The sequence below is a fragment of the Ictidomys tridecemlineatus genome, chromosome 11 (genome assembly GCF_052094955.1).
Source record: "Ictidomys tridecemlineatus isolate mIctTri1 chromosome 11, mIctTri1.hap1, whole genome shotgun sequence".
Lineage (NCBI taxonomy): Eukaryota > Metazoa > Chordata > Mammalia > Rodentia > Sciuridae > Ictidomys > Ictidomys tridecemlineatus.
This window is the reverse complement of record NC_135487.1, coordinates 104,598,216-104,623,413: the sequence shown is the minus strand read 5'-3', so window position 1 is coordinate 104,623,413 and position 25,198 is coordinate 104,598,216. Positions and strand designations below refer to the sequence as shown.

The following is a 25,198-nucleotide window of genomic DNA, read 5'->3' as shown; positions in this document are numbered from 1 at the left end:
TTGTTATTCCTTATCAGATAGATGGTTTGTAAACAGTTTCTGCCATTCTGTGTTGCCTTTTCAATCCGTTGATAGTCTTTTCTGTTGCACAACCACTTTCAATTTTAGTGTAGTCCAATTTATCTATATTTTCTTTTGTTGCTTATGATTTCTGGGTCATATCCAGAAAATCATTACCAAATTCAATGTCAAAAAGATTTTCTTTTCTTTTGTTTATTTGTTTATTTATTGTGCGAGGTTTTCTTTTTTTTTTTTTTTGGCTGGGTGCAGTGAACTTTATTGATGGTATATGACAGTAGGGCTCCCTAAGTCCCTCCCCTTCTTCAGGGTATCTGGGATGGAAATTGGGAGGAGGGGAGATTCTCAGGGTATTGAGGGACTCCGCAGAGCTGAGCACCTCTGTCTTCCTCTGAGTTCTTGCTGGGGCAGGTGGTCAAGGGGCTCTGCTCTGACTCCTTGGAGGCCATGGGGACCATAAGGCCCACCACTCTGTGGCCGTAGCCAAATTGGTTGTCATAAGAGGAAATGAGCTTGACAAAGGGGTCATTGAGGGCAATGCCAGCCCCAGCATCGGCAAAGGTGACAGAGTGGGTATCATTATTAAAGTTGCAGGAGCCAACCTAGTCCTCTGTGTAGCCCAGGATGCCCTTGAGGGGCCTCTGATGCCTGCTTCACCACCTCCTGGACATCATTGTATTTGGCAGCTTTCTCCAGGCAACAGGTCAGGCCCACGACTGACACATGGGGGGTGGGCACATGGAAAGTCCCATCAGTGAGCTTCCCGTTCAGTTCAGGGATGACCTTGCCCACAGCCTTGGCAGTACCAGTGGGTGCAGGGACGATATCCTGGGCAGCCCCATGGCTATCAGGCCACGGTTTCCCAGAGGGGCCACCCACAGTCTTCCGAGTAGCAGCGATGGCCCGGACTATGGTCACAGGTCCTTCCACAATGCCAAGGTTGTCATGGGCGACCTTGGCCAGGGAGGATAAGGAGTTGGCCGGCACAGTAGGCATTGCTGACGATCTCGAGGGATCTTAAGGCGCTGCCAAGGCTGTGGGCAAGGTCATCCCTGAACTGAACTTCTCGTGGTTCATGCACGAGGTATTCGTGGGCTCCACAAGGTATTCAGAGCCAGCATCACCCCATTTGAAGTTGGCAGGATCTTGCTCCCGCAGGATGGGGAAGGACTTTCCATCGATGACAAGCTTCCTGTTCTCAGCCTCGACTGTGCCATCGAACTTGCCATGGGTAGGATCATACTGGATCCTGCAGATCACGTAGTTGAGGTCAATAAAGGGGTCATTCATGGTGACAATATCCATTTTGCCAGAGTGGAAAGCAGCCCCGGTGACCAGGGGCGTCTTGGGAACATGGCTTGGCACTGCACGAGATGAGAAGATGCAGCTGTTGAATGGGGAGGAGCAGAGAGTTTATAAGAATTTTTTAGTTGTAGCTCTTATGTTTAGGAGTTTGATCCATTTTGAGTTAAATTTTGTCTATGTTGTATAAGGCAAGGGCCTAATATCATTTTTTTTCATGTAGTTATTAAGTTTTCCCAACCCCATTTATTGAAAGGACCATTATTTCTTTGAATATTGCCTCCCATCCATCTTTTCTCATCTTCTCTTTTAGAAAATGGAATAGATTCGTACATAGCTCTCGCATTCAGCCTCCATGTTTTTAAATCTTTCTTAGCTTCCACTTATTTCTCTAAATTGGATTCTGTACAATTTCTACAGCTCTGTTTTGCAATTTCCTAAATCCTTTTCTGGGCCAGTCTACTATTTTACTTGTCCACTTGTCCTCTGAATTGTTGGGTTTTGGGGGTTCTTTTTCCTTGTCATTTTTTCCTGGGGGCGGGGGTCTAGAAATTACATGCAGAGTGTCAGACACACTAGACAAGTGCCGTACTACTGGCCGACATCCCCAGCCCTGTCTGCTGAATTTTAAATTTGATTATTATGTTTTTTTTTTCATTTCCAGACCTATTTGCTTCTTTCTGACATGTATCTTGTTGACTTTAATAGTCTATTTTTTCTCAGAAATTTCAATGAGTTCTTTTCCTTTAGACATATTATGCTTATTTAATACTCCATAGACATTAATACCTACGTTTAAAGTCTCTGGAGGTCATATCCCCCTCTACATGTTGTTCTGCTGTCTCTCAACTAGGGAATATGGTCTGCTCACATATTTTGTGATTTTTGACTGTGAACTCACATTCTTGGAACTTTACGAGAATTCTTAGAGGCCTGAATAGACAGAATTTGTGGGTGTGCTTTTGCAACATGTTTTAGGCACAACCAATATGGGGCCACTTTGAACAAAATTTTTGACTAGGGTGTTTTGGAACATAAAGGAAATCTGGATTTGGGCCCCAACCCTATTTGAATTCTCACCAAGTGCCACGAATAAGGGATAATTGCTTTTTCACTATATTGTTTTGAAGCTTACACATATGTTTGTTTGTTTATTTATTTATAGTTGTACACAATAACTTTACTCTATTTGTTTATTTATTTTTTTATGTGATGCTGAGGATCGAACCCAGGGCCTTGCACATGGAAGGCGAGCTCTCTACCGCTGAGCCACAACCCCAGCCCCACACATATATTTCTTTTAACTATTCACTGAACATATAATCCTTGGCAAGGATTCATGAATAAATGTTTGGACTTCTGATCTTTTGAATTTATGTGGCTCTGAAACTTACTGTCCTGTCTCCCAGTGGCCATTAAAAAAAAAAAATGCTCTAGATTATCATGGACCAGCAAATGTTCTATAATAGCTACCAACTTTGACATTTGCTCTCCTCTTTATTTGTGCTCTGATCTCATTTTGACCTTTGAGTATTTCCTTTATTTTCTTGCCAAACAAAAGATGTTTGTTTTAATGTTATCTGGTAGTTTTGAGAGGTTTATAAGAAAGATTTTTCAGATAGAAATCCTCTCTAAAATCATATTCCTCCACAGATCCTCAAAGTTCTAAACTCTGTGAAAATTTTAACTTGATCTTCAGTGTTTTCATGTAATTTCTTTTTTTTTTTTGGTCTGTGTGTGTGAAGTAGTGGTGATTAAATTCAACACATTGTACATGATGCTAGGGGTGCTCTACCACTGAGCTACATCCTTAGTCCCTTTTATGTTTGATTTTGAAATGGGGTCTCACTTTTTTAAAAAATATTTATTTATTTACTTTTAGGTAGACACAATACCTTCATTTTATTTTTATGTAGTGCTGAGGATCGAACCCAGTGCCTCACGCATGCTAGGTGAGTGCTCTACCTCTGAGCCACAACCACAGCCCAGGTCTCACTAAGTTACCCAGGCTGGCCTTGAACTTTTGATCCTGCTGCCTTAGCCTCCCAAGTAGATGGAATTATAAGCATGTATCAATATACCTGGCTAAGTACATTCTTTCAATTCTCACAAGTTGGTGAGATGAGCATTATCATTGTCTTTATGCCTATTTTTAAAACGAGGAAACTGAGGCACAGAAAAGGTAAATAATATGCCCAAGTCACCCAGTCAATGAGTGGCAGGTATTTGAATCTGAGAACTTTGACTTCAGAGTGCATGCCCTTCATCACTCCAGTCAGCCATCCATACACTCTTCCATCTTATTTCCAACCAGAATGGGCAGGCAACCTTCACCCACTGGAACTGTTTGAAAACAATGTCTTACGTACTCAATAAGGATAGGTTTTAAGTGTCTTGATATTTAATATTTGCAGAAAGGGAGAACAATGGGAAAGTTTCTTGTCAGATTTGGACTTGAAACAAGTCTAAAGAAATAGATTTGACATAAGTAGGGAAAAAAGGGAAAAGGAAAAGAATTTCAAAAGGGGATGAAGAGGGGAGATATAAGCCAAATGCCAGATGTAGACTTGAGCATGATAGTGAAAATCCTGTTCAAGAAGCAGGTGTTTTGTTTTGTTTTGTTTTTTTCCAAGAAGAGAAAGACATTCAGATTGTATTGGTAGGAAGGAACCTGAAAACCAGTGGGAAAGTTTAGATGTAATAGGTAAAAATTAGGGATAAAGTAGATGACTTTTGTAGCAGCATACTGTTACAAAGTAATGTTGTTACTGTGAAGTCCTAATCTGCAACCTTAAAAGCCAGAGACAATGGATTTTATTGTTCACCACACAGCAAGCAGTATGAATGTCAGTTTCACATAAATTCCCCTTCTTCTCAAGTTCCACAGGGGTGATGCAGAGCGGACACCATGAGATGAACAACTTGGAAAAAATAAAATCTTTTATTTCACTTGTTTATTTTTTATTTTTGTATGTGGTGCTGCGGATCGAACCTAGGGTCTTGCACGTGCAAGGCGAGCGCTCTACCGATGAGCCACAACCCCAGCCCCTCAAATCTTTTATAATGGGCTGCAAACATACCTTCCTGGCCTTTGCCCTGGAGGAAGAGATCTTTTATTATACTAGACAACAAACAAACCGGCTCTCTGTCCTAGATGGAGACAGTTCAAAAGTAAGTCCATCTGTGCTTCTGTTCATAAGATAGAAACATGAGAGCCTCATAAAAAATTGTTTTCTAACAGAAGTTATCTAGGAAATGGTAAACTGCATATGAGGTGTTGGGACATTTCAGGTAAGCCACACATAGTAGAAATCTTAGTTGTTGTCAATCTTGTTCCATGTAATAGTCCCAGATATAAATATTCAATCTCAGTAAAGGCTACCTCAGCAAATATTTGCTGAATACATTTAGTGCCAAACAAATTTTGAGTATTTATTATGTGCCAGGCCTCAAACTAATCACTCATTAACTGTTAACTCTTTTATTCTTCATAACAGTAGACACTTTCATTATTCCATTTACAGATGGTAAAACTGAGGCATAGAAAATGTTCATTAACCTGCTCCAGGTCAGACTTTTAAGAAATAGTAGAGCTAGATTCAAACATCAACACACAATTCCAGAACCTGTGGTTTTTAAGTGATAGAGATAATGGCCTCTCAAGGCCTGCTTGAGAGGTGGTGGTAATGATGGTGAAAAACAGATAAAGGTGCCTTTTAAAGGAATAGTCATTCTGGGCAGAGTAGCTGAGAAAAGGGATGAATTGTGACCCGAATGAAAATAGTGGAGAAAGATACTTCAAAAGTCAATATCTCCATAAAATCAACTAAAACTCTGGTTTTTTTTAAAAAAAAACCTGTCAGAATTTTTTCATAACCCTGGAAACCAGTTGAATGTTCACAGAAAAACCGTGGACACATACATATTCACAGAAACCTGCTGAATCCCGTAGAAGAGCAAGTTTGTGGCATTCTATTTATTTATTTATTTTTACACTTTAAATGTGGTAGCCATAGAAACAGGCTTTTGTATTTTTAATTGATTTTTAAAAATAATAAATGGCAGCGGAATGCATTACTGCCGCAGCCCGGCTGGCTGGGCAAAATAACCGGGGGTGGGTGGGGGGGATGGGGGGGTGGTGTTTGATGAACAACTTGTGTACATTGATACAGCAGGAGTGGGAGCCGTTTATTGTAGGGCAGGAGGGGTATATATACATTCCACACAACTTATCTTAATTAACATAAACTAGATACAACAGTCAACCAATAAGGAATCTCCACACTTGATGGCTCGCTGGCACCACCTCACAAACCACTCCCTGTGGCAAAATGCCAGGTGCCATCCTGACTTGTTTACAGACCCTAACACATTACAATTCTTATTACACATATACAGCACAATTTTTCATATCTCTGGTTGTATACAAAGTATGTTCACACCAATTCGTGTCTTCATACATGTACTCTGGATAATGATGTCCATCACATTCCACCATCCTTGCTAATCTCCTGACCCCTCCCTTTCCCTCCCACCCCTCTGCCCTATCTAGAATTCATCTATTCCTCTCATGCTCCCCCTCCCTACCCCACTGTGAGTCAGCCTCCTTATATCAGAGAAAACTTTCAACATTTGTTTTTTGGGGGGATTGGCTAACTTCCCTTAGCATTATCTTCTCCAACGCCATCCATTTACCTGCAAATGCCATGATTTTATTCTCTTTTATTGCTGAGTAAAATTCCATTGTGTATATATGCCACATTTTTTTTTACCCATTCACCCACTGAGGGGCATCTAGGTTGGTTCCACAGTTTAGCTACTGTGAATTGTGCTGCTATAAACATTGATGTGGCTGTGACCTTGTAGTATGCTGTTTTTAAGTCTTTTGTGTATAGACCAAGGAAAGGGATAGCTGGGTGAGGTGGTGGGTCCATTTCCAGATTTCCAAGGAATCTCCATACTGCTTTCCATATTGGCTGCACCAATTTGCAGCCCCACCAGCGATGTATGAGTGTGCCTTTTTCCCCCACATCCTCACCAACACTTATTGTTGTTTGTATTCTTAATAGCTGCCATTCTGACTGGAGTGAGATGATAGCTTAGAGTAGTTTCGATTTGCATTTCTCTAATTGTTAGAGATGATGAACATTGTTTCATATATTTGTTGATTGATTGTATATGCTCTTCTGAGAAGTATCTGTTCATGTCCTTGGCCCATTTGTTGATTTGGTTGTTATTATTATTATTATTTTGGTGTTTAGCCTTTTGAGTTCTTTATATACCCTAGAGATTAGTGCTCTATCTGATGTGTGAGGAGTAAAGATTTGCTCCCAGGATATAGGCTCTCTGCTCACCTCACAGATTGTTTCTTTTGCTGAGAATCAAACTTTTTAGTTTGATTCCATCCCATTTATTGATTCTTGGTTTTAATTCTTACCCTATAGAAGTCTTTGCCCAGCCCAAACACAGAAACTCTTTGTGTGTATTGCTGGTATCAAACCCAAGAACAGGTGCTAGGCCAACACTCTACCACTGAGCTACCTCCCCAGACTTTGTGGCATTTTAACCTGCCTTAGTGCCATCTCCAGCTCTCCAGCTCAGTGTTTGCCTTGGAAATGGAAGCCTCCATCCTAATACCAGAATCAGAGGGAGTATCATGAATGTTACTTGGAAATATTTGTCCTTGATTGATCTGTCTGGTGATTCCCTAAAGAATCAGCTCAAAAGGCATGGCTTATCTTGACTCGTAACTTTCCTGGCTCCAAAGCCACTACCTAGGGTCATTTGTTGAAAACATAAACAAAGGCTAAAGGTTTTAGTCTTTGCTGCCAAGGCAATAGACAATAATTAGGGAAAATAATAGGTTAACCAAATACCTTGGGAGCTAGCCTGAGGAAGGAGATGCTTTGGAGAACAAGGGCTTTTAAACGCTCTGACATTTCTGGGAACATACTAGCCCATCTTCATGTGCAGTGCTGTTTACATGCTCAAGGAAAAACCAGAGAAAGTTCAAAGCTCTCACCTCCAGTTGATCTGTACAAACAGGCAGTAAAGGCCAAAGCAGAGTCGTAAACCACATGGCTACGTGTTGAAGGCATACCCCAATCAAGACACAGAATTTATCTGAAAAGACAGATTTTTTTTTTTGTGGTTGTTGTCTTTGTTCCAAGTGTTTAAGGAAATCTTTGTACAATCATTAGCTAAACACTAGCAGAGTAGCAGTGTCATTGGTTGCAAATGAAAAGATTATAGACTTTGCAAAATTAGTTTAGAGAAGTCACTAAACAAACTTGCTACAGGTATGGTACTAATAGAAGGCTAGACATGTAAATCAATAGAATAGAATTTTAAGTCCAGAAATAAATTTATCCATCTGTGAACAACTGATTTTCAACAAAGTTTCCAAGATTATCCAGGGGTTAGAGGACAGTCTTTTCAACAAATGATGATGGACAACTGAATCGTCACATATCAAAGACTGAAGTTGGACCCCTACCTCACACCATATATAAAATTAACTCAAAAATGGGTCAGGCAGGCCTAGATGTTGGAGCTAATGCCACAGAACTCTTGGAAAGAAAAATAGTTGTAAATCATTATGATCTTGGATTAGGTTATAGTTTTTAAAATATTAAACAAAAAGCAACAAGAGAATAAATACACAATCTTGTACTTTAAAATTTAAAAATTGGGTATCACAGGGCATAATCAAAAAGTAAAAGTGAAACCTATGGAATGTGAGAAAATATTTGTAAATCACATATTTGAAAAGAGTCTAGTGGCTAGAATATAGAAACAGTCCTTAATGTTCCACAATAAAAAGACCAAAACTCAATTCAAAAATAGAATATCTATTTGTGCAAAAAAGTCAATAAACACATGAAAATATGCTCTAAGAATTAGGCATTAGACAAATGCACTTGAAAAACTACAATAAAATACACCTTCACATCCACTAGCATGACTAAAATTTTAAAAAAAGACAAAGGGCCAATAAGAGTTGGCAAGAATTTGGAGAAATGAAAACCGTTTACCCATTGCTGGTGGGAAGGTAAAATGGTGCAGCTAGGGTGGGAAAACAGCTTGGCAGTTCCTCAAAAAGCTGAACCCAGAGTTTTGAGATGACCCAGCAATTCTGCTTTACTGTGGTCTTACAAAGGCCCAGGTGTTCAAGGCCCACTCATCAGCCTGTGGGTCTAATAGGAGGTGGCAGAACCTTTAAGAGGTGGGGCCTAGAGAGGGGATGTCAGGTCACTGGGGGCCTCTAAGAGTAATATTGGGACCCTGCCCCCCTTCCCCTTGCTTTTTACTTCCCTGCTGCCATATAGTGTACAGCTTGCCACAGGCCTAAAAGCAACAAATCCATCTGACACTGAATTGAAACCTTCAAAACCGTGAGCCAAAACAAATACTATTTCAACTTTTTAAAGTTGCTTATCTTAGGTATTTTGTTATAGTAATGCAAAGCTGACTAATATACACTTCTCAGTATATATCTAGGATAACTGAAAAACAAATTCACATGAAAACTTGTACACTAATGTTCATAGAAGCATTATTCATAACAGCCCCAGAGTGGAACAAATCAAAATCTATCAATTGATAAGGAGATAAACAAAATGTGATTTATTCATAAAATGAAATATTATTCATCTGTACGAAGGAATGAAGCACTGCTAGATGCAACAATGATGACTGAAAATATTATGCTAAGTTGAAGATGTCTGATATAAAAGTTTACATACTTTATGACTCCATTTATAGAGATGCCCACAAAGACTAGATTCATAGAGACAGAATGTAGATTAGTAGTGCTAGGATGGGGGTATTTGAGAAGTATGGGTTTTCTCTTAAGGCATGGGGAAATATCTTAGAATTGGAGAATGGTGATGGTTGTACGACATTATAAATACACTAAAAGTTACAGAATTGTACATTTAAAATTGGTAAAATCATGAATTTTATGTTATATGGATTTGATTAAAAAGAGGGATACATCAAAGATAAGTGCCTTGATTTATAGTTTCCAGTCTGGGAGAGTTAGTGAATAATCTCTCTTGGCAAAGATGAATAAATTTAGAAAGGGATCTTGAATTTTGAGGACAAATGGCAAATTTGACTTTAAACATTGGCTTCAAATTGAAAATTGCATTTGATTAGTAATTTGGCCTCTGATAGGTATCTAGTGAGATTTCAGGCTAGAAATAATATTTGGAAATGTGCAGCACAGAATGCAATGGAGTCTTGGGGCACAAGGTGCTCGCTACCAAGAGGCGCCCTACTGGCCCCTTCTGTGCGTATCACAGCCTGTTCTCTCTCCTAGAGGGCTAAATGCTTTAAGTTAACTCAGTGCTCACCAACTTGAAAAATGCCCCACTCTGGGTTGGCAAGATGAATGGTAGGGCAGGGATGGGGTAATCCTATTTTTATTGAAGCCTTCCAATCTGTAGTAAGGCTTCTTGCCCACTTTTCCTGGACCAATCTTTTCTCTTTTGGGGGGCTGGGGGGGTACCAGGGATTGAACTCAGGGGCACTTGACCACTAAGCCACATCCCCAGCCCTATTTTGTATTTTACTAGAGACAGGGTCTCCCTGAGTTGCTTAGGGCTTCTCTAAATTGCTGAGGCTGGCTTTGAACTCACGATCCTCCTATCTTAACCTCCTGAGCCACTGGGATCATAGGCATGGGCCACCGCACCCAGTGGGACCAATCTTTTAATGATGAAAATCTTTTCACTTCCCTAAGCATTCAGACACCAAGAAATGATTGTGTTAACATTTGGTAAATACTATCCTTTGGGAGTTTTAAGCAGAAGAGTGATGTGAGCCAATTATGTTCCAAGAGATCCCTCTTGTTGCTGTGTGGGAAATGGACCAGAGAAAGTATTTGGTAAGACCAGGCGGTATAGTCCCCCCTCCCGCTTTATCTCCTTGGAGATAAAATTCTTCAGTTTTTCTTTCAAAATCAAGTTCTCTGGTTTAAAGGTCAAGAAATACATACACACCTGAGTTAACACAGAATCCCTTTAGTTTGATCTTTTCTATTCATCAGTGAAAATACCCATACATTTCACAGTTGGGTCACCAAAGAACTCTGACCTGTGCTGTGTGTGTGTTTAACAGTAAAAATGTTTATAGAAATGTCCAGGTATTATAACCCACCAGGGGAATCTACACACAGACTTTTGAGTTCAGTTTCTCATTGCATTCCAAAATATGGCTTTCGTGTTTCCTTTCACTGGGAGGAAACTCTGTGAAGGAGCAGACATACACAGCCTATAGAGCTCTTACCTCGCATTGCAACAGGGTTGCTTCCATTTCTTCTAGTACAAGTCCCGGGAAGTGAAATACCAAGAAACATGCCAGCAATACTTGGTAAGACATTGGGGGAGTCCATACTGTTGTATCTGCAGTTCTGATTAGCTTCTCTGGTCATATGTTTAGATGAGGCCCTCAGAGAAACAGGAACTTGAAAAAAAAATGCACGTAGAGCTGCTAGAAACCATTTCTTTATATTCACTTACTACTCATGATTACTGAAAGAAATGTTCATATAATATATATTATAAATATACATAAGATATATTAAATATACATAAGAAATATTCAGGGGCACACGCCTGTAGGGCCACCTACTTTGGAGGCTGAGGCAGGAGGATCGCAAGTTTGAGGTCAATCTGGGCAACTAGAGAGACCCTGTTTCAAAATAAACTAAAAGAAAAAGGGACTGGGATGCAGCTCCATGGCAGATCCCTTGTCTAGCCAGGTTCAATTACCACTACTACAAAAAAAAAAAAAAAAAGGAAATAAATATATAAGACAGATTTAAATCTTAGGTCTATAAGTGAACAAAGATGTCCCATACTGTATATTTGCAACAGGGGTGCTCTTCCATTTCTTCTAGTTCCTTTCACATTAAAAATCAAACAAACAAACAGGAAAAAAATGCGTTTATGTGGCTGAGCTGCAGGAGATCTGTAGTGCTTCAAAGAAAAATTCCCCCAAATTTCCCATCTTCTGTTGACTCTTCCAAAATTTCACTTCTCTCCCCCAACTCCCTACTCAGCCTGCAGCTTCCTCTCTGGGTGAGCGTGCCTGGTACTTCATCCTGTAAACGCAGGCATCAGGCAGCTTCCTGCGGTTCCTGCCTCTCAGATGGCACAAAGCTTTCACCCCTGTGAGGAGGAGCCACACAACCACATCCCCTTTAACCTCTATGCATCATCCCCAAGTGAAACAGCTGTGAGAGAGATTCCTATCTAAGTACAGGAAGCTGCCGGACACGGTGGCTCACACCTGTTCTCCCAGTGGCTGGGGAGGCTGAGGCAGGAGGATCAGCAAAAGTGAGGCGCTAAGCAACTCAGTGAGACACCCTGTCTCTAAATAAAATACAAAATAAGGCTGGGGGTGTGGCTCAGTGGTTGGGTGCCCCTGAGCTCCATCCCTGGTACCTGTGCCCCCCTTGCCCCCCCCCCAAATTCCCCATCTTCTCTTTTCTAATTGTTTCTCTGAAAGTCAGTGGATAGTTTTCATCTCTGAATTTTGACTAACTGATTGTATCAACCTCCACCACATCCAATTTTATTTCAGTCACTCACAGTTTCTTGGGGCTTGGTGATGTCACTCTTTGCGGGTGGATGGACCTTTGTTTTCTTCATTTATTTATATGCAGTGCTCTGAGAATCGAACCCAGTGCCTCACACATGCAAGGCAAGTGCTCTACCACTGAGCCACAACCCCAGCGCCCCCACCCCTAGGTCTCAGATTTTTTTAGGTTCTTTCTTGTCTCCTCCACATCCACCTGAGTATTGGGTGCCTCAGGGTCTGCCTTAGCTGACTGCTGTCCTCCCCTCTCCTTTTTCTCATCTCTTTTATTCTCAGACTAGTGAGGTGAGGTGGTATTAGAGTTTGGATCTGGACTGTCTCTTCAAAGCTCATGTGCTGAAGGCCATCCAGCAATGTCCAGAGGTGGTGCTTCTAGGACATGATTGGTGGGTGATTCTTTGGATGGGTTAAGGTGAATGGATTACAGGGTGCCCTGGGGAAATCTATCTCATCCCTGGCCTTCGTCCTCTTCTCTGTCTCCTGGCTGCTGTGAGCTGAACAACTTTCCTCTGCCATTCCCTGTCACCTCAGGCCCAAAGCAATGGAGCTGGCCTACCAGGGACTGCCACGTCGGAAACCACAACCTTCCTCCTCGGAGTTGTTCCTCCTAGGTATTTTGGTCACAGTGAAAAGCTGACTAACACAGAGTGGTTTCCAAATGGACATGTATCCCAGGATTTCAGACTAAGGTATCTTTCAGGGCCCTCTTCCTAGAAGAGTTCAGATTCCTTATATGGAAGGACCTTGAGCTAAGAATGTAAAATGCCAATTCAGCATTTTCTTGCCCCACGTCTTCCAGCACACTCAAGAAGCAATCAATCCCACTAGAATTCCTATTTTCACTGAAATATCCTCTGACAGCAAATGCTGGCTCTTTTAAAGCTTTACCTTCTATGGCAGAAGTCAGCAAACTCTGCCTCCCGGACAGATTTTGTCTATCTTCCCATTTTTGTAAATACAGTCGTATTGGAACCCAGCCACACCCATTCATGAATTTATAGCTTTTGGGCTACAGCTAGAGTTGAATAGTTGCAGTGGAGACCATATGGCTTACAAAGACTGAAATATTCACTATCTGTCCCTTTTCAGAAGAAATTTGCCAACCCCTGTTCTGCAGGCATCTGATCAAAGGTGTCCACGTGTGCTAATTTGTGTATCTAGCACGGCTGCTGCATGCTAGATAATATCAGCATCCCCTTTGCCATCAGAAACAGGGACATTCATACCTTTAAGTCTAGTATAAGCAGAGAACGAATCCCAGATAACCCAGAGCCCATTCACCCGCATGCTCCCGTACCTAGAGCTCCGCCATCAACCTTTTGGGTGTCAAACACTGTGGCTGTCGTTCCACCTCCATCTTCAGAAAGTAGGAAACTTCCAACTTTTCCTTTTCAAGATTGTTTTGGCTATTCAGGGTCTTAGTTCTTATTTTTGTTTAGTTTTTTTTTATAAAGTGAAAATCAATTTTATTGTCAACAAAACAGTAAAAGGCAAATTGAATAGAAAACTGCATCCCCTGACGCCTCCCCATAACCAAAGCACAACCCATAGGTCCCCACTGTGCACCGAATGAAGTCCAAACTCTTCTGCAGGTCACTGAGGGTGCTCTGCGGCCTGTCTTCTGTGGATTTATTCTTCCCTGTGGCAGCTTGTCCTTTGCTCTGCCTCGCACTTATTTTCTAATTCCCTCATTAATGCTCAGCTGCTTGCACTTCTTGTCACGGCCCATTCTCCTTATATTACTTTGCTTTCTCTGCCCAGAAAACCCCTCCCACATTTTTGGGATTGACTCCCCCCAGTTTTTCTTTCAGCCGTTGTGTGATCGTCTATCTTCTCCAGGAAACTTTCCCCCAACACCCAATTTCAGTTAAGATCTTCTTTTCTGAGCCCCAGCAGCCCTGAGTCCATGCTGTTTGGTTAAGACATCATATGACATCAGTTCTCTAGAAACTCTCTGAACTCAGGAACTGGTCCTCCCTCTTAAACTTTGAGTGGATAAACACAACTTTTGGCACACAGATAACTTGTGTTCAACTTAACAGGACTAAAATAAATCTTGTCTCTCTAAGTCCAGGGCCTGTTGCTAAGGGTCGGAATATTTCTTCCAGGGGCAAAGGGAAGCCCAAGTTGGGGAGATTCTCTAGTATCAGACTCCATCAGACTCACTGGGGTGTGGAGTATATGAACACTGACAGGAATCTGAGTATCAGTTGACTTCCACAGAGTGGACTTGGAAAATTCCCCTGCTGCCAGGTCATTACACAGGACTTCTATTAAAAAAAAAAAAAAAAGAGTATATAAAGTTCAGGTCACTCCAAAGGCCACTGGGCAAAAGTCCAGTTCCTCTGTGGTGTAGTTGTCCTTTCCTGGAGGAATGCCAGGGGCCCTGGGAACCCTTTTATTCTCCAGTGCTTTATGCAACTTCAGTTCTTGAAAATGTTTCTCCAAATGCCTTTTGATGACTGTAGACTTGCAACTGTTTTATAGATAATATGGTTTTAAACTCAAAGGACACCCACGGGCTTGGTTCCTGAGACCATCAAGATGAGCAAATATTTGTAGGACAAAATGTGTAGCGTAGGTGTCCACAGAAGGGCCAACAGGGATTCAGCAGCCAGAACGGAAGAGAGGCCTTTACCCGGGCTCCTCCCCACACTCTGCTCAGAGCTGTTCAACACAAAAGGAACCAGGCGTCTGATGCAAAGTCCTCACTGTTGCTGTCTGTCGACCAAAGAAGAAGGGAATGAGTAATGAGATTCCCAGCCCAAACCCTCCTTCCACATATGACTTGACAAAAAGCCGCTCAGGTACAACTTGCTTGTCTGTAGTAGATACTTGAAGTTCAACTTCAGAAGAAGGACTGTGTTTTTCAGTGAGACTGAAGAACTTTTTTGTGTGTGTGCCAAGGATTGAATCCAGGGCCTCACAAACACGAGGCAAGCACTCTATCCCTGAGCTACACTGCCCGCCCCAGGCTTGGAAGAATATCATTAATGTTTAGTACATTCAGATATGCTCAATTTTTTGATCTAGTCATTCTTGTAAAAAAAATTGTGAACATGCCATATAAACTAACTAATAGCAAACAAATGGTCTGAAATCTTAAATGCTTAGGTATTTAAGGAAAGTATTTTTTAAAAATAGTAAGGGCACAGGGGAAATCCACTTGGATAAATGAATAGTAATTAAAATGATCCAACAAGAAAAGAGCACATCCATTTTCATCCGGGTTATCCCAGACCCCAAGTGCCTCTTGTTGCTAATAACATTGTTTTAATTTTTCTTAAAGTTTCTGAATTCCAGATCAGCTGTGCTTTCCTTAGACATTATAAAGTAAGAGAGCTTCTCTTGAAAACAAAATATTTTTAGTAATTGTGAGTTCAGACTACCTTTCTTCTAATTCTTTAAAATAACGTGTCAAAAAAGAAAGTCTGATATCCCCTCTGGTGCCCTAAGATAGTTTGTCTTAAGACGATGTTTCAATTTGTCCTAAGACAAAGTTCAAAATACCCCTTAGACTTTTGAGGCTCATTGGCTTTGTTTTCCCAAAATGGAAAGTTTTCCCCTTTAAGAAAACAAGGTTCTATGAGCCTCTTTCTATGTCATAATTGCTGTTTCCATGCCTGCCTGCATCCCTGGGCGATGCTTTGATGTCAGCGATTCTTCACTAAGCCCTTGTGGAGAACTGTGCTGGGCTGGGGTCTATTGGTTAATCTGATGAAGGCATTTACTGAGCACCTATGCCCTGCTGGACGTTAGAATACACACTGAAAAGTACGGTTCCAGAGCTCAAAAGGCTCAGAATCCAGGCAAGGAGGTAGCCTGTGAGCAAATAAGCTCACAGCAACTTGAGCAGTCTTGTACTAGAGGTGAGTGTCTGGGGGAGAGGCGACAGGGAGCCATTGCTCTGAGGGTGGGGAAGAAGAACTTGACAGAGTGTCGGTGGTACATGATCCCAGGCCTTGAAGGGTGAGAGCTATTTTACCAGTTAAAGAAGAGTCAGGAAGGGAGAGTGGGAAATTAAGTTGGGATAGACGAGTTGGTTCCAGGAAAACGCGACCTTCGCTGGAAGAATTTTGAAGCTGAACTGATAATTAATCAACAAGTCATCAGCCGTAGGCTAAGGAGCAGAAGCAAGGCATGACCTGGGAGTTACCTAGGGAAACTTAGACACGGCATGTTGGTGACAACAGAGAAGTTGGCAGGTAGGTCCTGCAGCACCAGTCAAATGGAAGGTGATCAAGACTGGAACCGGGGGACAAAAGAAGGAGTGGAGATGTAAGGAAGGGACCCCAGCAGGAAGGGACCGTGCCTGCCACGGAAAGAGACAAATCAGTGTTTGTTGAGAAAATGATTCGTTTTTTAAATGAATGATTAAACAGGACTTCTTGATGTTTTAAAAAGCTGTGAACATGAAATACGAGTCCACTCTAAGGATTTGAATGCGAATGACAAAAAAGGATGGCTTATCGCTGCATCGATGGGTGCTGGAGGGATGAGAGATGAAGGGGATTCAAAGACTTCCTGGGCATGATGGTGTGCACCTGTAATCCCAGCCACGTGGGAGGCGGAGGTAGGAGGATTGCAAGTTCAAAGTCGGACTTGGACAACTCGCTGATATCCCATCTCGAAACAAAAAATAATTTTCAAAAAGGGCTGAAGGTGTAGCTCAGTGGTAGAGTGCTTACCTATCATCCACGAGGCCCTGGGTTTAATCTACAAGTACAGGAAAAGAAAAAAAAAAAAGAAATTAACCAGTCATTGTCAACTCCTGCAGGGTAAAGTTTTGCTCCTTCTTCTGAGTACGGACGGGACTTAGTATACAGTAATTTATTAGTAAATGTTAATAAGTCAATAGTGCAAGTAAACAGGGGAAATCAGGACATGGCTTTTGACCTTTCTGGTGACCTTAGATGGCTCATCTGAAGGAGCCTTCCCAAGCACTGTTTGGGCTTTTAACCTCTTCAACCTCAGTTTCTTCATCTAAAAGACTCAGAAGGTGACCTGTACCTGGCTAACATCATTTTAGTGTTGATCATTAGTGACTCTGTATTCTCTTGCTGATATTGATGTTCCTTCTCCTTCAAAACCACTTAAAAGATAAAAATCCAGTTCTCAAGGCCTATCCCTACCCTCCAATATGAGCTGAGGAAATGAGTGTTTGAGGCACCGAGAATCTAAAGGGCTTGGGAGCTGCAGGGCTATGTCTGGTTTGGAGGATCCCATGGCCATAAATGGAATGGTGTTTGGAGTGTTGTTTTTGCCATGTCTCCTGGACTTAAATGGAACTAAATTCTCTTGCAAAGATGGAGAGGAGAGGAGGGGGTGCCTGGGCTGGGAGCTGGCTGCTGGTCCGTGCACTGGAGGTCCAAGTTCAGATATGCTTGCGGGAAAGCTTCAGTTCAATTTTCTGTACTCACACAATGAAGCCGTTGTGTCCAGAGGCTGGGAGAAGGCAGCTGGATTTCTCGAACTCAGTGGCCAGCATCTTTTTGATTCCCTTTTGATTCTCCTCCGTTGGAGACATAATCCATAGGACACACGTATTTCTACGAGGTCAGTCATGCTGTAAACTCCAGGCAACAAGCAGCATATCACGAATAGACGTCGACAGCTCCAGGCCCTGGCGAGGTGCTGAGCAATATGTGAATGAAAGCTTTGGGTAAAACAGGAGTAATTAAACACTTTCCCTCCCTTTAAACATTCGCTCTGCCTTTGGTTGACCATTTTAGGAGGGTAGGTTCCTGGACTGCTGGGTCCTTTTGCTGTGTTAGCTTAATTTTGTAACCTACCCCTCCAGGAATGTGCTGAATAAATGCCCATCTGATTGCGAAAGTCCAGAGGGATTTCTGTGCCTACTGCTTACAAGATCTAATCAGATGGTTCCTGAAATGGCTCTGGCCCTCTCTTTGGGAACAATTTCTAGAGTGAGACTTTTTTCTTCCCACTAAGCCTCTTGATAGGTGATAGTTTTTTTTTTTTAATTGCTATTTCTTTATTTATTTTGGAGACCAGGGATTGAACTCAGGGGTGCTTAACCACTGAGCCACCTCCTCAGCCTGTTTTATTTTTTGAGACAGATTCTCACTAAGTTGCTTAGGGTCTCCATAAATTGCTGAGGCTGGCTTTGAACTTGTGATCCTCCTGCCCCGGCCTCCTGAGCCATTGGGATTATAGACATGTGCCACTGTGCCCCATTGCAATTACTTTTTAAACAGAGTGAAGCTTAAGCAAATGGGCACACACACACAAAAACCACACACAAAAAACTGGGGTTTAGAGGTGGGAACTGGTGGATGTACTTAGATACAGTGATAATAGCGGACATTTATCTGTGACTCTGGGTAGGCACTATTAGATGAACTTTATAAATTCAATTTATTCAACTTTCAGTGTGACTCTACAAGTATTATTATCTTCATCACCTTATAGAGGAGGAAACTGAAGGCACAAAGAAGTTCAGGTGGTTGGACCTGGTACTTATAACCAGATACTCATTTCCTCTGAGCAGGGTATTCCCGCTAACTTTTAGGCCGCTTGATTTCCTGACAGCTATGTTGTGGTTTAGTTCTCAATATAGTTTTTAACTCTTCATTGACTGGGTACTTTTATTCCCCAGCGTAAGTAGAAAGTCATGAGAGAGAAAATAGGGGGAAGAGTAAGGGAAGAATTCATGACAGCTCGTCCACACTCACACGCGGGCACACACCCCATGAGTGTGCACAACAGGGGCACACCCACACCCACACCCACAATCTGGTCCCTTGATTTCATCTTCACATTCCTCATGGGCTCCCAGAGGCTCCTTTCCTGCCAGGTTATACATAGACCTTCCCTGAGGGACCCGTTCTCCCCACTCCAGGTCATGGGAAGGGGCAGAAAGGCCATGGCTTCCTTTCCAAGGAAAACCATGTCGGAAAACCATGTTTGGAGAGGAACACATAAAAATTGATCAGTAAGAATAGCCACCATAAATCCAAACCTCTCAGAGTGCCACAGTGTGGCCAACGGCTCTCAGATCACAGAAGGAAATCAGGGCTATCCTGTAGCGGGTCAGTGCTGAGAAAGGCAAACACCCATTCTGATGTGTCTTCCCGACGTGTGCCTAAAACCCAGGACCACGAGAGCATCATCTTGGGACGTATTTTATGAGATGCTGTCATGAAAGGCCTTTCTTGAGTTCTGAATTCAAAAATAGCTCCGACTTTTATAATCGTACCATTGAAGACCATGTTGTCATTGTAATTAATAAGGTTACATGAATATTGAAAGCTACCCATGATGTTTAGTAGATGATATAAGCTTGAAGAACAGTATTTATAGAATGGTTTTATTTGTGTAACAAAGAGAAAAATACATCATCATCATCATCATCATCGCCTATACAGTGCTTATTATATACCAGGCATTAATCCAAGTGATTTAATTTTATTGACTTATTAATCTTTAGAACAACTCTCTGACATAGATACTAATATTATCTCAATTTTGCCTGAGGAAATCAAAGTATGGCCAGGTGTGCCTGAGGTCAGTTACTTGGGAGGCTGAGGTGGGAGGATTGATTGAACCTAGGAGTTTGAGACCAAAACTCAAAAAGAATTTAAAAAAAAATGAAAAACTATAGAGAAGTTAAGTAACTTGCTCAAGGTTACCCAACTTAGTACATGGCTAACTCAGAAGTCCATCCAGGTACCCTGATTCTCAAGTACCTATTCTTAGGCAATATGCTGGACTATAAATGGTGTGTAAGCAGAGAGCAATTCTAGATAGGTCCACAACAAACTGCTAAGAATGATTTGCCTAGAAGGTGTGGAAATGGTGGGTGGGATAAAGGCCAGGAAGAGATGTTTTTATAGCATATGCTTTTATACTTTGGGGCTTTATTCTTTAACTATTTGTTCACAATTTTAACAATGCATTAAGGGATACAGACTGGATTCTGAGGGGATCCAACAGATTCCGTTTCTAGGAGGAGAGGAGAACTGGGCTGGGTTTCTAAGAGGCAAGGAAAGGGTAGGAGAAGACTTAGAGAAGAGGGAGAACAGGCTGAGGCTGAAGAGGAGGCAGCAAAGAGGGAAAGAATTGAAATGTGTGTCCACGTGTGGCAAGGAATATTGGATATTCAACACAGCTTTAATGATCCCCATTTCAGTATAAAGTCTCAACAGAGGGAGACAAACCTGTGTTCTCCAGGAACAGAAGTGAAGAATTTTTCAGTTAACAGTAATTGTAATCCTTTTGCGGGGCGGTCGGAGGGTCCTGGGGAGAGTGGCAGCCACAGCAGGCTCCTGAGAGCTATCCTGAGAACAGGGGTTCTGTTTTGAGAGGAAGGTGGCTGTTTTAACGAAGCGGTGAGCTCTCTATCTCTGAAAAAAGACAAATTTGTTTGGATCCTCTTCTTTGCAGAGCATTATGGATAAACAGGGTTGCCCACGACTGTCTGGCCCACAAGGGCAGGGATCACACTTGAGCTGTTGGGACACCTTACTGGTCTGCTGACAGGCGTCCCTGAGCTGGGCCCACCCTGGCAGATCTCAGTAGCTCTTTGACCACTTATAGCCCACCCACCTTCACCCTTGAACTAGACTGAGGTTTCTCAGAAGAAGGAGCATGTTATTTCCTTTAATATCAATACAGGGCATTCCATTTACGGATGAAGTGTCAAAATACATTCTACTGTCACATAGAACTATTTAGAGCAAATATATATATATATATTTTAAAAAGCTGGGCGCTGTGGCGCACGCCTATAATCCCAGTGACTCAGGAGGCTGAGACAGGAGGATTGTGAGTTCAAAGACAGCCTCAGCAAAAGTGAGGCACTAAGCAACTCAGACCCTGTCTCTAAATAAAATACAAAATAGGGCTGCGTTGAGGTTGAGTGTTCTACGGTTGAGTGCCCCTGAGTTCAAACCTCCCTGCCCCAAAAAAGACTAGGCAGTGATGAATCCCCAATGGTGTGCCAAAGCCTCCTTCATCCCTACCAGCGGCACTGTTGTAGGAGATTCTGAGTCTCTGGAAAAGGTGGGCTTGAAAGGATGGCAGGTCCAAGGACAGCCATCCCCACTTAGAGTACTTCTGACAATTTTGGTTTTTTGCAGACTTGGACATGGTTTATTTGGACAAATGAAAAGATACCACTTCTAGATGTTCTTCCTGTGGTCTCTGTTTCCTCTCCGTGTAGCTACTCTGATAGTGATTACAGCTGTCTGCTGGGTGAATATTATGTGCCGGGGATCATATCACACACTTCTCACAACAAAATGCTACCATAGGGAAGATTATCACCATTTAATAAATGGGATCCGAGAAGTCAAGAGTTCTCTCCGGGGCCACCTGTTTGTCGTTGTCGGGGGATCTGAACCCAGATCTGTTCAACTCCAAGCCTGGTAAATTCATACATTATGTTAGATTACCTTTTCAAATGCAAATAGGAACTATTTTCTAACTGAGCAGCTCCCTAGTAAATAGGTGAAGAGAGCTATAACTTAAACAGACTTGCATCTTGTGGAACCTAAGTCTCAGATTCTTCCTCTCTTACCATGTATGAATGGCCACTTGCACATGTGTCTTTGAAAGCTACGTTTACTCAGCTACTAAATTTGCTAGAAGAGTTCTTATGTCCTCCGAGTTTCTCATTTGTGCCTAAGATATAACTCTAGCACTAAGAAGGATTTGCTCTGACTGGGTTCAGAGATCTGTAGAGCAAGCCAAGCAGATCTGTCCTCTCTTCCACTCCAAGTCCACGGCTGGCTCTCTGAGCTCATCACCACCCGGAAAGAAGGTACCGTGAAAGAACTGTCGACGCTCAGTCAGGGTTGATACGCATCTGAGAACTGCTCCTCTGCTGATGGAATTTCCTCCTGGTGAAGGGGATCTGTGTACATTGTTTTAGCTCTTGGTTCTGCACCATTTCTCATTTTTTCTTTTGTACATGATCTTAATTCTTTAAGCTACTTGAGCACAAGCCCAACCTTTGCATAATTACTGACTCCCTGTTATGGTTTGGGTGTGAAGTGTTCCCCCCAAAAACCCACCTGTGAGGCCATGCGAGAAGGAGAAATGATTGGGTTGTCAGAGTCTTAACCCAATCAGTGAATTAATCCCCTGACAGGGATTAACTGAGTGGTAACTGAAGTGGTAGGGTGGCTTTGGGGTATATATTTGTATCTGGGGAGTGGAGTCTCTGTCCCTTTGGTTTCTCATCACCATGTGAGCTGCTTCTCTCTGCCACAGTCTTCCGCCATGCTGTTCAGCCTCACCTCGAGCCCCAAGGAATGGAGCCTACCTTCTACGGACTAAGACCTCTGAAACTGTGAGCCCCCGAATAAACCCTTTTATCCTCTACCATTGTGGTGGCCAGGTCCTTTAGTCACAGTAGCAAAAAAGCTGACCAAAACAGTCCCCTAAAAAGATAGGTTAGGGTTCTGTGAGGTTCTGTAAGAGAAGTGGTTTTGTTAAGCTGGTTGAGTCTTTGCCTGGATAGAAATTTTATTATTCAAGGAAGCGTGTCATTGAAGACAGGGTTTGAACACACCTCCATAACCTACAAAAACTGCAGTGTAGACGGCCGACCAAGATGGAATATGAAGAACAAGGAGGTCTCTGAAGTCTTCAGCTGGTTGTGGGTCAGTGCGTGCCTGGGAGGGAAAGCCTCCAAGCTAGGCAATATCTTGAACTGAGGCAATATCTTTCTAAGTTTTCTGCTCTGCCTGGGAGGAACACCAACAGTCAGTTCAAGGACAGAATTAGCCCAAGACCGAAGGTGGCTCTGATCTCACTAGCTTAAAGGCAAGGTCAGAAAGGAGAAAACTTTCCAAATAACTTACCTGGGCTCTGGAACACATCCAAGAATATGATGGGTATATAAAAATATTTAGCACCGATAATATAAAGCCCACATGCCTGGCATCTAGTTAAAGAACTACCTTAAGTCTGTAATCTCAGCTACTTGGGAGGCTAAAAAAAGAGGATTGAAAGTTGGAGGCCAGTCTGGGCAAATTAGCAACACCCTGTCTCAAACTTTAAAAAAGGGCTGAGGATGTAGCTTATTTGGTGGAGCACTTATCTAGCATGTACAATGCCCTGGGCTCAATTCTCTGCCCTGACAAAAAAGTGTACCCTATATAATCACAATAATGCTTGATCATGATGATAAATGAGTATGTTACTATTTTATGTATTTACTGTACATTCTATTGTTATTTTAGACTGTACTTTGTCTACTTTTTTTTTTTTAAAAAGGAAGGTTTCCTGTTAAACACTAGGCCCTGTTACACTGATAGTAGTCTCAAATGTCTTGAGTTTACCACGTCTCTTGCCTGAATCGAGGTCATGTAGAGTGACTGACTGACTGACACATACCATACCTAATCTATGTTTGTAGAAGTGTTCTCTATGATATTCACAGAGCAGGGAAGAAACTGCCTAACAGATACCCCTATTTTAATCAATGCCTGGATGTATACGTAATTTAAAATGAGACGCTGCTATATAAACCCCTAGAATGTCTAAAATGAAGGCAACTGACCATTCGAGGCATTTGAGGATCTATGTGGAACAACTGAAATTTTCATTCATTACTGACGGGAACATTAACTGTTAAAGTCACTTTACACTATGATTTGGCAGTGTCTTAAGGAGTTAAATGTACAGCTACCATAGAATCCAGTCGTTCCATAGCCAGGTATTTACCCAAGAAAACACCTGCCCAAGGAACAACATGTACCATGTTTATAAGGAGTAAATTTTGAAAGCCAGAATTTTTTTTTTTTTTGGAGGGGGGTGGTATACCAGGGATTGAACTCTGGGGCACTGGGCCACTGAGTCACATCTCCAGCCCTATTCTGTATTTTATTTAGAGACAGGGTGTCACTGAGTAGCTTAGTGCCCCACTTTTTGCTGAAGCTGGATTTGAACTCGTGATCCTCTTGTCTCAGCCTCCCAAGCTGCTGGGATTACAAGTGTGTGCCACTATGCTTTGCATAAAGAGTATATTTTATGTTCATGACAACCGTATGTGTAATAGCCCCAAAGTGGCAACCACCCAGATGTCCATCAACAGGTGAATGCCTAGCTAATGTGATAGATGCACATGGTGGGTTCTGTTCTCGATGACAATGAACGTGGATGCACACCATGGCATGGGTGAGCCTCAGAATTATACAGAGTGAAAAAAAAAAAACAACAACAGATGAAACAGAGTGCCTATTTACTTGAAGATCCCATTTATGTAAGTTTCTAGAAAGTGCCAACTGGTATCTATAGTGACAGACAGCGGCTCAGGAGTTAGAAGGTGGACTGGGGAGGAGGGGGAGGAAGGGATTACTGAGGGGTATGAGGAGACTTCGGGAAGCCAAGGACATGTTTATTACGTTGACTGCTGTGTTGCTTGCGCGGGTGCCATTCATATGCCAAAATGTCAAATTGTTCACTTTGTGTGCCATTTATTGCATGTTAATTTTACTTCAATAAAGGTGTAAAGCAAGAGAAATTCCTACTTACAATCAAAACAAAGAATAACTTTATCATCATCTGCAATGCCACCTGACATCCATTTTATTCCTCTTCATTTAATTGAAAATACACCCTGGTCATGATCCCCACTAGGTTGAGTTCACAATTCACTTAATGGGTGATACCTGTAGTCTGAACACACTGCTCTAAGATATATTTGGAAAGCTAAGGGTTGACATCGCAAATGGTCTCTTAGTTACATGGACAAGTGGCAGTGAGGCAGTTTCTGTGTCTTTACCATCGAACCTCATCTCCTTCTCTTTGGATGGCTGAGAAATTATCGAGCTTTAACCTACACTGAAGTCCTGATCTTTCACATTCTTGAATTGGAGATGGAGACTCACCCTTTCGTCCACATCTTTCTGTTGATGTGTTTGGGAGATATGTGGGTTTTGCAGTTTCACAAGGGAGATTTTTCTGTGGTGACTCAGTCAGGAGGATCACTGATAGGAAAGCGAGGAACTGGGACGCAGGTAATGGAGAAATGAAAGACAGAGACCAGGCAGAGACACACACAGAGTCTGTCAGAGCTGACAAATGAAGGCCATCTCTCCATAGATGGAGAGAGGCAAAACAGGCTTGGGGTTTGGAACTTTTATGGGGCAGGCTCAGGGGTGGAAAGAGAAATTTTTCTTAAAATGGCGGCTGTCACTTAAGATGGCTGTCCAGATGCTAAGCAAGGACTTTACAATCACCATGGGGGGTTGTCAGGGACCACCCAGGCGGCAGGTGGCAGCCACCTGATTGCTGACGGCAT

General features: G+C 42.2%; 1 pseudogene; it reads right to left on the bottom strand.

The window, feature by feature from the left end:
* Nucleotides 1-323: 323 nt before the first annotated feature.
* On the bottom strand, nucleotides 324-25,198 carry LOC101973865 (glyceraldehyde-3-phosphate dehydrogenase pseudogene; annotated as a pseudogene).